Source organism: Pleurodeles waltl, chromosome 1_2, assembly GCF_031143425.1.
Source record: "Pleurodeles waltl isolate 20211129_DDA chromosome 1_2, aPleWal1.hap1.20221129, whole genome shotgun sequence".
Lineage (NCBI taxonomy): Eukaryota > Metazoa > Chordata > Amphibia > Caudata > Salamandridae > Pleurodeles > Pleurodeles waltl.
The window spans coordinates 1,337,192,834-1,337,207,752 of NC_090437.1; the positions used below are offsets into that span (position 1 = coordinate 1,337,192,834).

The following is a 14,919-nucleotide window of genomic DNA, read 5'->3' on the forward strand; positions in this document are numbered from 1 at the left end:
CCCTTATTAGTGTATAGGGTGTCTAGCAGCTTAGGCTGATAGATAATGGTAGCTTAGCAGAGCAGCTTAGGCTGAACTAGGAGACGTGTGAAGCTACTACAGTACCACTTAGTGTCATATGCACAATATCATAAGAAAACACAATACACAGTTATACTAAAAATAAAGGTACTTTATTTTTATGACAATATGCCAAAGTATCTTAGAGTGTACCCTCAGTGAGAGGATAGGAAATATACACAAGATATATATACACAATAGCAAAAATATGCAGTATAGTCTTAGAAAACAGTGCAACCAATGTATAGTTACAATAGGATGCAATGGGGAAACATATGGATAGGGGCAACACAAACCATATACTCCAAAAGTGGAATGCGAACCACGAATGGACCCCAAACCTATGTGACCTTGTAGAGGGTCGCTGGGACTATTAGAAAATAGTGAGAGTTAGAAAAATAACCCTCCCCAAGACCCTGAAAAGTGAGTGCAAAGTGCACTAAAGTTCCCCTAAGGACAAATTAGTTGTGTTAGAGGAATAATGCAGGAAAGACACAAACCAGCAATGCAACAACTGTGGATTTCCAATCTAGGGTACCTGTGGAACAAGGGGACCAAGTCCAAAAGTCACAAGCAAGTCGGAGATGGGCAGATGCCCAGGAAATGCCAGCTGCGGGTGCAAAGAAGCTTCGACTGGACAGAAGAAGCTGAGGTTTCTGCAGGAACGAAAAGGGCTAGAGACTTCCCCTTTGGTGGATGGATCCCTCTCGCCTTGGAGAGTCGTGCAGAAGTGTTTCCCGCCGGAAGTACGCCAACAAGCCTTGCTAGACGCAAATCGTGCGTTTGGCGTTTTTGGACGCTGCTGGGGCCCAGGAGGGACCAGAAGGTCGCAAATCGGACCTGAAGAGAGAGGGGACGTCGAGCAAGACAAAGAGCCCTCACTGATGCAGGTAGCACCCGGAGAAGTGCCAGAAACAGGCACTACGAGGATGCGTGAAACGGTGCTCACCGAAGTTGCACAAAGGAGTCCCACGTCGCTGGAGACCAACTTAGAAAGTCGTGCAATGCAGGTTAGAGTGCCGTGGACCCAGGCTTGGCTGTGCACAAAGGATTTCCGCCGGAAGTGCACAGGGGCCGGAGTAGCTGCAAAGTCGCGGTTCCCAGCAATGCAGCCCAGCGAGGTGAGGCAAGGACTTACCTCCACCAAACTTGGACTGAAGAGTCACTGGACTATGGGGGTCACTGGGACAGAGTCGCTGGATTCGAGGGACCTCGCTCGTCGTGCTGAGAGGAGACCCAAGGGACCGGTAATGCAGCTTTTTGGTGCCTGCGGTTGCAGGGGGAAGATTCCGTCGACCCACGGGAGATTTCTTCGGAGCTTCTGGTGCAGAGAGGAGGCAGGCTACCCCCACAGCATGCACAAGCAGGAAAACAGTCGAGAAGGCGGCAGGATCAGCGTTACAGAGTTGCAGTAGTCGTCTTTGCTACTATGTTGCAGGTTTGCAGGCTTCCAGCGCGGTCAGCGGTCGTTTCCTTATCAGAAGGTGAAGAGAGAGATGCAGAGGAACTCGGCTGAGCTCATGCATTCGTTATCTGAAGTTTCCCCAGAGACAGAGACCCTAAATAGCCAGAAAAGAGGGTTTGGCTACCTAGGAGAGAGGATAGGCTACTAACACCTGAAGGAGAATATCAGCAGGAGTCTCTGACGTCACCTGGTGGCACTGGCAACTCAGAGCAGTCCAGTGTGCCAGCAGCACCTCTGTTTCCAAGATGGCAGAGGTCTGGAGCACACTGGAGGAGCTCTGGACACCTCCCAGGGGAGGTGCAGGTCAGGGGAGTGGTCACTCCCCTTTCCTTTGTCCAGTTTCGCGCCAGAGCAGGGGCTAAGGGGTCCCTGAACCGGTGTAGACTGGCTTATGCAGAATTGGGCACATCTGTGCCCAAGAAAGCATTTCCAGAGGCTGGGGGAGGCTACTCCTCCCCTGCCTTCACACCATTTTCCAAAGGGAGAGGGTGTCACACCCTCTCTCAGAGGAAGTTCTTTGTTCTGCCATCCTGGGCCAGGCCTGGCTGGACCCCAGGAGGGCAGATGCCTGTCTGAGGGGTTGGCAGCAGCAGCAGCTGCAGTGAAACCCCAGGAAGGGCAGTTTGGCAGTACCAGGGTCTGTGCTACAGACCACTGGGATCATGGGATTGTGCCAACTATGCCAGGATGGCATAGAGGGGGCAATTCCATGATCATAGACATGTTACATGGCCATATTCGGAGTTACCATTGTGAAGCTACATATAGGTAGTGACCTATATGTAGTGCACGCGTGTAATGGTGTCCCCGCACTCACAAAGTTCAGGGAATTGGCTCTGAACAATGTGGGGGCACCTTGGCTAGTGCCAGGGTGCCCTCACACTAAGTAACTTTGCACCTAACCTTTACCAGGTAAAGGTTAGACATATAGGTGACTTATAAGTTACTTAAGTGCAGTGTAAAATGGCTGTGAAATAACGTGGACGTTATTTCACTCAGGCTGCAGTGGCAGGCCTGTGTAAGAATTGTCAGAGCTCCCTATGGGTGGCAAAAGAAATGCTGCAGCCCATAGGGATCTCCTGGAACCCCAATACCCTGGGTACCTCAGTACCATATACTAGGGAATTATAAGGGTGTTCCAGTAAGCCAATGTAAATTGGTAAAAATGGTCACTAGCCTGTTAGTGACAATTTGGAAAGAAATGAGAGAGCATAACCACTGAGGTTCTGATTAGCAGAGCCTCAGTGAGACAGTTAGTCACTACACAGGTAACACATTCAGGCACACTTATGAGCACTGGGGCCCTGGGTTACCAGGGTCCCAGTGACACATACAACTAAAACAACATATATACAGTGAAAAATGGGGGTAACATGCCAGGCAAGATGGTACTTTCCTACACAACCCCCCTCCAAACGAAGGACAATAAGACTAGCCATGACCTGATGAGTCTTCATTGTCTAAGTGGAAATATCTGGAGAGTCCATCTGCATTGGAGTGGCTACTCCCAGGTCTATGTTTCACTGTATAGTCCATTCCCTGTAGGGATATGGACCACCTCAACAATTTAGGATTTTCACCTTTCATTTGTTTTAGCCAAAGTAGAGGTTTGTGGTCTGTCTGAACAATGAAGTGAGTGCCAAACAGGTATGGCCTCAACTTCTTCAGAGCCCAGACCACAGCAAAGGCCTCCCTCTCAATGGCAGACCAACGCTTTTCTCTAGGGGTCAACCTTCTACTAATAAAAGCAACAGGTTGATCCTGGCCCTCAGAATTAAGTTGTGATAGGACTGCCCCTACTCCTAATTCAGATGCATCAGTTTGGACATAGAATTTTTTAGAGTAACAAGGGCTTTTCAGGACAGGTGCAGAGCACATGGCCTGCTTCAGCTCCTCAAAAGCTTTCTGACAGTTTGCTGTCCATAATACCTTTTTAGGCATTTTCTTGGATGTGAGGTCATTAAGAGGGTTTGCAATGGAGCCATAGTTCTTAATGAACCTCCTGTAATACCCAGTGAGGCCTAGGAAGGCTCTCACCTGAGTCTGAGTGGTAGGGGGAACCCAATCAATGACAGTTTGGATTTTCCCCTGAAGTGGTGCAATCTGTTCCCCACCAACAAGGTGTCCCAGATAAACCACCTTACCCTGCCCTATCTGGCACTTTGAAGCCTTGATAGTGAGGCCTGCCTTTTGCAGAGCCTCCAAAACTTTCCATAGGTGGACCAGGTGATCATCCCAGCTGGAGCTAAAGACAGCTATATCGTCCAAATATGCTGCACTGAAAGCCTCCAGCCCTTGCAGGACTGTGTTCACCAACCTCTGAAAAGTGGCAGGTGCATTTTTCAAACCAAAAGGCATTACAGTAAACTGGTAATGTCCTCCAATGGTAGAAAATGCAGTCTTAGGTTTAGCATCTTCTGACAATTTGATCTGCCAATACCCTGCAGTCAAATCAAAAGTGCTTAGATACTTGGCAGATGCCAGTGTATCTATAAGCTCATCTGCCCTGGGTATAGGGTGAGCATCAGTTTTGGTTACCAAGTTGAGACCTCTATAGTCTACACAAAACCGCATTTCTTTCTTTCCATCTTTAGAATTGGGTTTTGGTACCAGTACCACAGGAGAAGCCCATGGACTGTCAGAGTGCTCAACCACTCCTAGTTCCAACATTTTCTGAACTTCTTGCTTTATGCAGTCCCTGACATGGTCAGGCTGCCTATAGATCTTACTTTTGACAGGTAAACTGTCTCCAGTATCTATAGTGTGCTCACACCAAGAAGTGGTGCCTGGCACAGTAGAGAAGAGTTCTGAAAATTGTCCTAGGAGATTTATGTAATTGTCTTTCTGCTCAGCAGTAAGACAATCTGCCAAAACTACACCTTCCACAAGAGCATCTTGTTCTGTGGAAGAGAAGAGATCAGGTAGAGGATCACTGTCTTCTTCCTGTCCCTCATCAGTTGCCATGAGCAGGGTGAGATCAGCCCTGTCATAGTAGGGTTTCAGGCGGTTGACATGGAGCACCCTAAGGGGACTCCTGGCAGTGCCTAAGTCAACCAAGTAGGTGACTTCACCCTTCTTTTCAACAATTGTGTGGGGTCCACTCCATTTATCTTGGAGTGCTCTTGGGGCCACAGGCTCCAAGACCCACACTTTCTGCCCTGGTTGGTACTGAACCAAAACAGCCTTCTGATCATGCCATTGCTTCTGGAGCTCTTGGCTGGCCTGAAGGTTTTTACTGGCCTTTTTCATGTACTCAGCCATCCTTGATCTGAGGCCAAGTACATAGTCCACAATATCCTGCTTAGGAGCTTTTAAAGGTTGTTCCCAACCCTCCTTTACAAGTGTGAGTGGACCCCTAACAGGGTGTCCAAAAAGGAGTTCAAAGGGGCTGAAGCCCACTCCTTTCTGGGGTACCTCCCTGTAGGCAAAAAGGAGGCATGGTAGAAGGATATCCCATCTCCTGCGGAGTTTTTCAGGGAGTCCCATAATCATGCCTTTGAGAGTTTTATTAAATCTCTCCACCAGTCCATTTGTTTGTGGATGATAGGGTGTTGTGAACTTGTACGTTACACCACACTCCTTCCACATGGCCTTTAAGTATGCAGACATGAAATTGCTTCCCCTGTCTGATACTACTTCCTTTGGGAAGCCCACCCTGGAAAATATTCCCAGGAGGGCCTTTGCCACTGCAGGAGCTGTAGTGGTCCTTAAAGGAATAGCTTCAGGATATCTTGTGGCATGGTCCACTACCACTAAGATAAACCTATTGCCTGAAGCAGTAGGAGGGTCAAGGGGGCCAACTATGTCAACCCCTACCCTTTCAAAGGGAACCCCAACCACAGGCAGTGGGATAAGGGGTGCCTTTGGTGTGCCACCTGTCTTGCCACTGGCTTGACAGGTTTCACAGGACTTACAAAATTCCTTTGTGTCCTCAGACATCCTAGGCCAATGAAACAGGGGAACAAGCCTGTCCCAAGTTTTCATTTGTCCTAGGTGCCCAGCTAAGGGAATGTCATGTGCCAGTGTTAGGAGGAACTTTCTGTACTCCTGAGGAATCACTAATCTCCTGGCAGCTCCAGGTTTAGGATCCCTATGCTCAGTGTACAAGAGGTTGTCCTCCCAGTAAACTCTGTGAGAGTCACTGACATCCCCATTAGCCTGTTTGACAGCTTGCTGTCTGAGACCCTCTAATGTGGGACAGGTTTGCTGTGCCACACTCAGCTCCTCTCTGGCAGGCCCCCCTTCACCCAAAAGCTCAGCAGTGTCTGCTTCCAGCTCCTCTGGTGTAGGTTCTGCACAGGGAGGGACTTCTTCTTCCTCAGAATTAGAATCCACTGTAGAGGGAGGGACAGTAGGAAGTGGTTTGCTTCTACTAGCCCTAGCTTTAGGGAGCACTTGGTCCATTGTTCCAGGATCCAAGCTTCCCTGTCCTTTTTGCTTTTTGGCCTGAACCCTTGTCAAAGCAAAAATATGCCCTGGGATGCCCAGCATTGCTGCATGGGCCTCCAACTCCACATCTGACCAAGCTGATGTCTCCAAATCATTCCCTAATAGACAGTCTACAGGTAAATCTGAAGCTACCACAACTTTCTTTGGACCAGTTACCCCCCCCAGTTGAGATTTACAACAGCCATGGGGTGGCTTTGTGTTATGTTGTGAGCATCGGTTACTTGGTACTGGTGTCCAAGTATGTGTTGTTCAGGGTGCACCAGTTTCTCAATCACCATTGTGACACTGGCACCTGTGTCCCTGTAGGCCTGGACCTCAACACCATTTATTAGGGTTAGTTGCTTGTACTTCTCCAAGTTATGGGGGCAAGCAACCAAAGTGGCTAAATCAATAGCCCCTTCAGAGACTAAAGTAGCCTCTGTGGTCTCCCTAATTAGACCAACCCCAACTAAATTACCAAAAGTGAGCCCAGCTACTCCCTTGGATTGGCTATTAGTAGGTTTGCTCCCACCACCACTGCTATTAGTAGGGACACTAGGTGTAGCAGTAGGGGTTGTAGTGGTAGGAGCTGTGGTGCCTTTCTTTGGACAACTGGGATCTGTTGTCCAATGGCCTTTTATTTTACATAAATAGCACCATGGTTTCTTTTCCTTGTTCTGATTAAAGGAGGATTTGGACCCACCACCCCCACCAGAGTGTTTTTGTGGGCCTGATGAAGACTCATTTTTAGATTTGTCCCCACCCTTGTCAGAAGACTTACCATCCTTCTTTTTGTTGCCATCTTTGTCACCCCCTGTATGAACTTTTCTGTTCACTCTTGTTCTGACCCATTTGTCTGCCTTCTTTCCCAATTCTTGGGGAGAGGTCAGATCAGAGTCCACCAAGTACTGGTGCAACAAATCAGACACACAATTATTAAGAATATGCTCTCTCAGGATCAAGTTATACAGGCTGTCATAATCAGTAACTTTACTGCCATGTAACCACCCCTCCTAGGCCTTCACTGAATGGTCAATAAAATCATCCCAGTCTTGTGAAGACTCCTTTTTGGTCTCTCTGAACTTTATCCTGTACTGTTCAGTGGTTAAGCCATAACCATCCAGGAGTGCATTCTTAAGAACTTGGAAATTATTAGCATCATTTTCTTTCACAGTAAGGAGCCTATCCCTACCTTTTCCACTAAATGATAGCCATAGGATAGCAGCCCACTGCCTTTGAGGGACATCCTGTACAACACAGGCCCTCTCAAGTGCAGCAAACCACTTGTTAATGTCATCCCCCTCCTTATAAGGGGGAACTATCTTGTGCAGATTCCTGGAATCATGCTCTTTTGCAGGATGACTATGGGGAATACTGCTGCTGCCACCATGGGTATCTAAACCCAACTTCTGTCTTTCCTTCTCTAATTCAAAAGACTGTCTATCCAAATCCAGCTGTTGCTTTTTAAGCTTCAGTCTGGTTTGTTCCACCCTCAACTTATTGAGTTCCCTCTCTAACATTCTGTCATCAGGGTTGGTGGGAGGGACATTTCTAGAAACAGAGCTATGATGGGAATGAACAGAAGGAGACCTGTCCCTTACAGAAGCCAACTTAACAGCTTGGTTTACAGAAACATTACTACCAGTATGGTGAGAATAAATGCTTTTGCTATGATGTGAGACAACACTATTTCTTTGGTGTGGCTCATCATCATTACCATCTATGCTAGATTGTCTAGTAATGGGCAGGCTAGGAAGTTTCTTTCCTGAATCTTTTCCTGGGGGAGTCCCTGAATCAGATTGGGAACTATTAGGTACTTTTTCAACAGATGGGGCACCTATGGCCTTATCCTGTTCTCTAAGCATGTTAAGTAACAGTTCCAAGGAAGGATTCTTCCCTACACTCAAACCTCTCTCTATACAGAGACTCCTTGCTCTTTTCCAGCTAAGGTTGTCATATGCAAGTTTGGACAGATCAACACTTTGGCCTGTGCCAGACATTTTTTAGAGAGAGTTAAAGTGATAGAAAAAGAGAAAAAAGTTTTCAGAACTTTTTGGAAAGACAGAAAAAAACTTTTTAAACTTTTAAGAACTTTTTGAAAGTTTAGAAGTACTTTTCAGCACTTAGAAAAGAGTGAAAAGAGGAAATGCAAAACTTTTTGGCTATGTGTATATACACTGACCTTGTTTTGTATATTTTTCTCTTATGAAAAGTACAATGACAAGAGTGGTAAGTAGTCTCAAGCACTTATCCCACCACTGCACAACCAATGTAGGAGGCTGGACTGGCTTGTAGTGAGTACCAAGGGGTACTTGCACCTTGCACCAGGCCCAGTTATCCCTTATTAGTGTATAGGGTGTCTAGCAGCTTAGGCTGATAGATAATGGTAGCTTAGCAGAGCAGCTTAGGCTGAACTAGGAGACGTGTGAAGCTACTACAGTACCACTTAGTGTCATATGCACAATATCATAAGAAAACACAATACACAGTTATACTAAAAATAAAGGTACTTTATTTTTATGACAATATGCCAAAGTATCTTAGAGTGTACCCTCAGTGAGAGGATAGGAAATATACACAAGATATATATACACAATAGCAAAAATATGCAGTATAGTCTTAGAAAACAGTGCAAACAATGTATAGTTACAATAGGATGCAATGGGGAAACATAGGGATAGGGGCAACACAAACCATATACTCCAAAAGTGGAATGCGAACCACGAATGGACCCCAAACCTATGTGACCTTGTAGAGGGTCGCTGGGACTATTAGAAAATAGTGAGAGTTAGAAAAATAACCCTCCCCAAGACCCTGAAAAGTGAGTGCAAAGTGCACTAAAGTTCCCCTAAGGACAAAGTAGTCGTGTTAGAGGAATAATGCAGGAAAGACACAAACCAGCAATGCAACAACTGTGGATTTCCAATCTAGGGTACCTGTGGAACAAGGGGACCAAGTCCAAAAGTCACAAGCAAGTCGGAGATGGGCAGATGCCCAGGAAATGCCAGCTGCGGGTGCAAAGAAGCTTCGACAGGACAGAAGAAGCTGAGGTTTCTGCAGGAACGAAAAGGGCTAGAGACTTCCCCTTTGGTGGACGGATTTCTCTCGCCTTGGAGAGTCGTGCAGAAGTGTTTTCCCGCCGGAAGGACGCCAACAAGCCTTGCTAGACGCAAATCGTGCGTTTGGCGTTTTTGGACGCTACTGGGGCCCAGGAGGGACCAGAAGGTCGCAAATTGGACCTGAAGAGAGAGGGGACGTCTAGCAAGACAAAGAGCCCTCACTGAAGCAGGTAGCACCCGGAAAAGTGCCAGAAACAGGCACTACAAGGATGCGTGAAACGGTGCTCGCCGAAGTTGCACAAAGGAGTCCAACGTCGCCGGAGACCAACTTAGAAAGTCGTGCAATGCAGGTTAGAGTGCCGTGGACCCAGGCTTGGCTGTGCACAAAGGATTTCCGCCGGAAGTGCACAGGGGCCGGAGTAGCTGCAAAGTCGCGGTTCCCAGCAATGCAGCCCAGCGAGGTGAGGCAAGGACTTACCTCCACCAAACTTGGACTGAAGAGTCACTGGACTGTGGGGGTCACTGGGACAGAGTCGCTGGGTTTGAGGGACCTCGCTCGTTGTGCTGAGAGGAGACCCAAGGGACCGGTAATGCAGCTTTTTGGTGCCTGCGGTTGCAGGGGGAAGATTCCGTCGACCCACGGGAGATTTCTTCGGAGCTTCTGGTGCAGAGAGGAGGCAGGCTACCCCCACAGCATGCACAAGCAGGAAAACAGTCGAGAAGGCGGCAGGGTCAGCGTTACAGAGTTGCAGTAGTCGTCTTTGCTACTATGTTGCAGGTTTGCAGGCTTCCAGCGCGGTCAGCGGTCGTTTCCTTATCAGAAGGTGAAGAGAGAGATGCAGAGGAACTCGGCTGAGCTCATGCATTCGTTATCTGAAGTTTCCCCAGAGACAGAGACCCTAAATAGCCAGAAAAGAGGGTTTGGCTACCTAGGAGAGAGGATAGGCTACTAACACCTGAAGGAGCCTATCAGCAGGAGTCTCTGACGTCACCTGGTGGCACTGGCCACTCAGAGCAGTCCAGTGTGCCAGCAGCACCTCTGTTTCCAAGATGGCAGAGGTCTGGAGCACACTGGAGGAGCTCTGGACACCTCCCAGGGGAGGTGCAGGTCAGGGGAGTGGTCACTCCCCTTTCCTTTGTCCAGTTTCGCGCCAGAGCAGGGGCTAAGGGGTCCCTGAACCGGTGTAGACTGGCTTATGCAGAATTGGGCACATCTGTGCCCAAGAAAGCATTTCCAGAGGCTGGGGGAGGCTACTCCTCCCCTGCCTTCCCACCATTTTCCAAAGGGAGAGGGTGTCACACCCTCTCTCAGAGGAAGTTCTTTGTTCTGCCATCCTGGGCCAGGCCTGGCTGGACCCCAGGAGGGCAGATGCCTGTCTGAGGGGTTGGCAGCAGCAGCAGCTGCAGTGAAACCCCAGGAAGGGCAGTTTGGCAGTACCAGGGTCTGTGCTACAGACCACTGGGATCATGGGATTGTGCCAACTATGCCAGGATGGCATAGAGGGGGCAATTCCATGATCATAGACATGTTACATGGCCATATTCGGAGTTACCATTGTGAAGCTACATATAGGTAGTGACCTATATGTAGTGCACGCGTGTAATGGTGTCCCCGCACTCACAAAGTTCAGGGAATTGGCTCTGAACAATGTGGGGGCACCTTGGCTAGTGCCAGGGTGCCCTCACACTAAGTAACTTTGCACCTAACCTTTACCAGGTAAAGGTTAGACATATAGGTGACTTATAAGTTACTTAAGTGCAGTGTAAAATGGCTGTGAAATAACGTGGACGTTATTTCACTCAGGCTGCAGTGGCAGGCCTGTGTAAGAATTGTCAGAGCTCCCTATGGGTGGCAAAAGAAATGCTGCAGCCCATAGGGATCTCCTGGAACCCCAATACCCTGGGTACCTCAGTACCATATACTAGGGAATTATAAGGGTGTTCCAGTAAGCCAATGTAAATTGGTAAAAATGGTCACTAGCCTGTTAGTGACAATTTGGAAAGAAATGAGAGAGCATAACCACTGAGGTTCTGATTAGCAGAGCCTCAGTGAGACAGTTAGTCACTACACAGGTAACACATTCAGGCACACTTATGAGCACTGGGGCCCTGGGTTACCAGGGTCCCAGTGACACATACAACTAAAACAACATATATACAGTGAAAAATGGGGGTAACATGCCAGGCAAGATGGTACTTTCCTACATCTGCCCTCCTGGGCCAAGCCTGGCTTGACCCCAGGAGGGCAGAAACCTGTCTGAGGGGTTGGCAGCAGCAGCAGCTGCAGTGAAACCCCGGGAAAGGTAGTTTGGCAGTACCCGGGTCTGTGCTAGAGACCCGGGGGATCATGGAATTGCCTCCCCAATGCCAGGATGGCATTGGGGTGACACTTCCATTATCTTAGACATGTTACATGGCCATGTTCGGAGTTACCATTGTGACGCTATACATAGGTAGTGACCTATGTATAGTGCACGCGTGTAATGGTGTCCCCGCACTCACAAAGTCCGGGGAATTTGCCCTGAACAATGTGGGGGCACCTTGGCTAATGCCAGGGTGCCCACACACTAAGAAACTTAGCACCCAACCTTTACCAGGTAAAGGTTAGACATATAGGTGACTTATAAGTTACTTAAGTGCAGTGGTAAATGGCTGTGAAATAACGTGGACGTTATTTCACTCAGGTTGCAGTGGCAGGCCTTTGTAAGAATTGTCAGAGCTCCCTATGGGTGGCAAAAGAAATGCTGCAGCCCATAGGTATCTCCTGGAACCCCAATACCCTGGGTACCTCAGTACCATATACTAGGGAATTATAAGGGTGTTCCAGTAAGCCAATGTAAATTGGTAAAATTGGTCACTAGCCTGTTAGTGACAAGTTGAAAGAAATGAGAGAGCATAACCACTGAGGTTCTGGTTAGCAGAGCCTCAGTGAGACAGTTAGGCACCACACAGGGAACACATACATATAGGCCACAAACTTATGAGCACTGGGGTCCTGACTAGCAGGGTCCCAGTGACACATAACAAACATACTGAAAACATAGGGTTTTCACTATGAGCACTGGGCCCTGGCTAGCAGGATCCCAGTGAGACAGTGAAAACACCCTGACATACACTCACAAACAGGCCAAAAGTGGGGGTAACAAGGCTAGAATGAGGCTACTTTCTCACAGCTTGCTTTAGACATTCTTTTAGCAAAGGATGGCGGCATTTGCAAAATGCTTAGTGCACGTCATTATTGTTCTTATATTCCAGACAACAGTGGGCAAGTTATAAAAATGCTTACGAATTTAACTAACGAGAGTACAGATTTGAAAGAATTGAAAGAACCAGGAGTATGGGAAAAGGTTGGAAAAGGATTTGCTTCTGTGGGAAATTGGCTCAGCAACATTTGGAACGGAATATTACTGAAAATAGTAAAAGGAATATTAATAATATTAATTTGCTTGTTAGGTATTTGGGGAATATGGAAAGCTATTAAAATATTGAAAACAAGAAACAAAAGGAGAAGAGAAGAGAAAGAACAAAACAAAATGGTAGAAATATACAGAGAAAATTCTAAAGGAACAAAAAGGAAGAGGGAATTGACTGAAGTGCCAAATTACTAAAACTGAATTTTAATGGAATAAAATTTGTGGTGGAAGATTTTATGTGATGACATAATTAGTCATCAGAGGAGGGATTGATAACGCAGAAAAGAAGGTCTCACAAATATTCATATATCATATAATTAAAATCGTATAAGGTAGTGTGATTTTAGCAAAGAAAAATAATGTACGTGGGAAATTGTGCCCACGGGGTAGTTCGCCATTATTATAAACGAGCTTAATTAATCATTAAAAATTGACAAATGTAGTAATCCGTCATAATTGCAAATGTATTCTATGATTTTTCTTGTCAAAACTGTTAAATGCTTAGCTTAAATTTAGCAGAGGCTTTGGCCTAGTTGCCTGGTCTCAAATTTAACTGCGTGGTTTTCACTTGCATTAACAAAGACATATTATTTTACTTTAAAGGTTGTATTTTTCCAGTAGAGATGACTAATACACTTATCTCAAGGTTTCGTGCTAGGCCAGTTTCATTCCTTTTAAAGCAAGGTCAGTTTCTGCAGGTGCGGACAATAAAAGCACTGATACTGAAATAATTGGCAAACTTTGTTGCAACTTGAGTTCCAAGGCCCCAAGGACACCTTATGTAAAATTGAGTACTAGGAGAAAGACACTATTCATTGGTCAAATTGAAGCCACCCTATGAACCCTCCAATAGAAGACCCTGGAGAATTTGGAATGTCTCTTACTTAAACCCACCGGACAAAGAGAAGTCAGCCATTTTCTACGATGCCATTTTGAAGCAAGATTCAAGAAGCCATTTTAGAACGACCCCTTGATGCCCTTCTCTGTCGCGGAGAAAGAGACTTTAAGAATTCTCACCCTAGAGACTTTAACTTTAATTTTGCCCCGTCTTGCCCAAGCAGTAACATTTGCCCCATTCTCCTTGCTGCCGCAAGGAGGCTTGCCTTAACTTTGCCCCTCTTGAAATCTGCCCCATGCTGACCAAACCGATACCTGAAGGATGAAGACTTTTCTTGAATGCTGATTGTATTTGGTAAATATGAAAGGATAATTGTATTATGCATTGTGTTTTCTTCCTAGGTACCAACTGCTTATTTTGATAGGGCCCAAGCTAGAAGTTTTCTAAAATTGTGTTGACTAAATTCGTTTTGCATGAAGCCCCACATGCCAATGCTAATTAGAGGCTAGTCGAGGTATTCAGTTGATGCACCATGCTAAACTGAAATCTTATTATGCTGACCCATGTATGAAATTAGTCAAATTCAATTGCTTATATTGGTGATTTGCATTGCTATAACTGAGTGCATTATAATCCAGATATTGCGTAGATTGCGTTTCTTCCGCCGCTATGGACAGCTAGTAATGTTCGTATACATATATCATTTGATTTTGAGACTTACCTGTATTGTGCTAGCTTTGTTAATAAACGGAAATAAACTCATTAACTTTCAATAAATTGGTGTGGTTATTCATCACTGAAAGGTCATGTTGCGTCAAATACTGAATTGTTATCGATTCCAAATGTGTTAACTGATTATTAATTGATTATTGGTTGTGGGTTATAAGTAGTTATCGATGATTAATGTGAGTGATCCGACTATTCTTGGATGAGGAGAGCCCAACTAGGTTAAAAGGTCCACCGACCTCCAGCGTGTCCAAGTACAAGTAATCTATAAGGACTGGACGCGCTATCAATCATCTGTTGTATTCCATCACAACCCCTTCTCGTGTACAACAATAAGGTCACACTATTAAATCACACCCGGAACCTGCACAATATTTCATGTCGTGAATCTTCCACTGGTGCAAAAACAGGGTCAATGCTCTTTATCACAGTTTCAATTGTGTCACAGGAGGGGATTAGAACAGTGTTTGCGCTGGACTATACTAAGTACAAACCTTTGCACAAGGGCGTTGTGTTTGCTAATATGGTTATTATATTACAATATAAAATATAGCGTATTCCACTTTCAAAACCTGAGAGATGAATCTATGTTTAAGGCAAAGGAGTCTGCTTTGCTTGTGATTACGGTGGCCTCAGACTTTATTTTGTTAAGACAGGGTATTTGTGGGTAAGGATTTTTTTGTTAAAACGGCATTGCCCAAAATAAGATGTATTACGATTCTTTCATTATGTTTATTCTAATGCAAATATATTTATGTAATGTGGACAGTGCAAAGCCTGGTGCCCTCATTGTTTATTACACGAGCTAAAAGAACCAAACATGATACAAACTGAGTATATGCAGATCATACGCCTATGGTTATAGAAGGAATCCATAGGTGTCCAGTATATCCTTATTTGTAATTATATTCGCAGTCTGACAACCTACTA

General features: G+C 46.0%; 1 protein-coding gene across 1 annotated transcript in view; it reads right to left on the bottom strand.

Moving 5' to 3' along the window:
• Nucleotides 1-14,919, bottom strand: part of LOC138257190 (probable E3 ubiquitin-protein ligase HERC1) — an 805,868-nt gene that overhangs the window by 397,997 nt on the left and 392,952 nt on the right. The window lies entirely within an intron of this gene.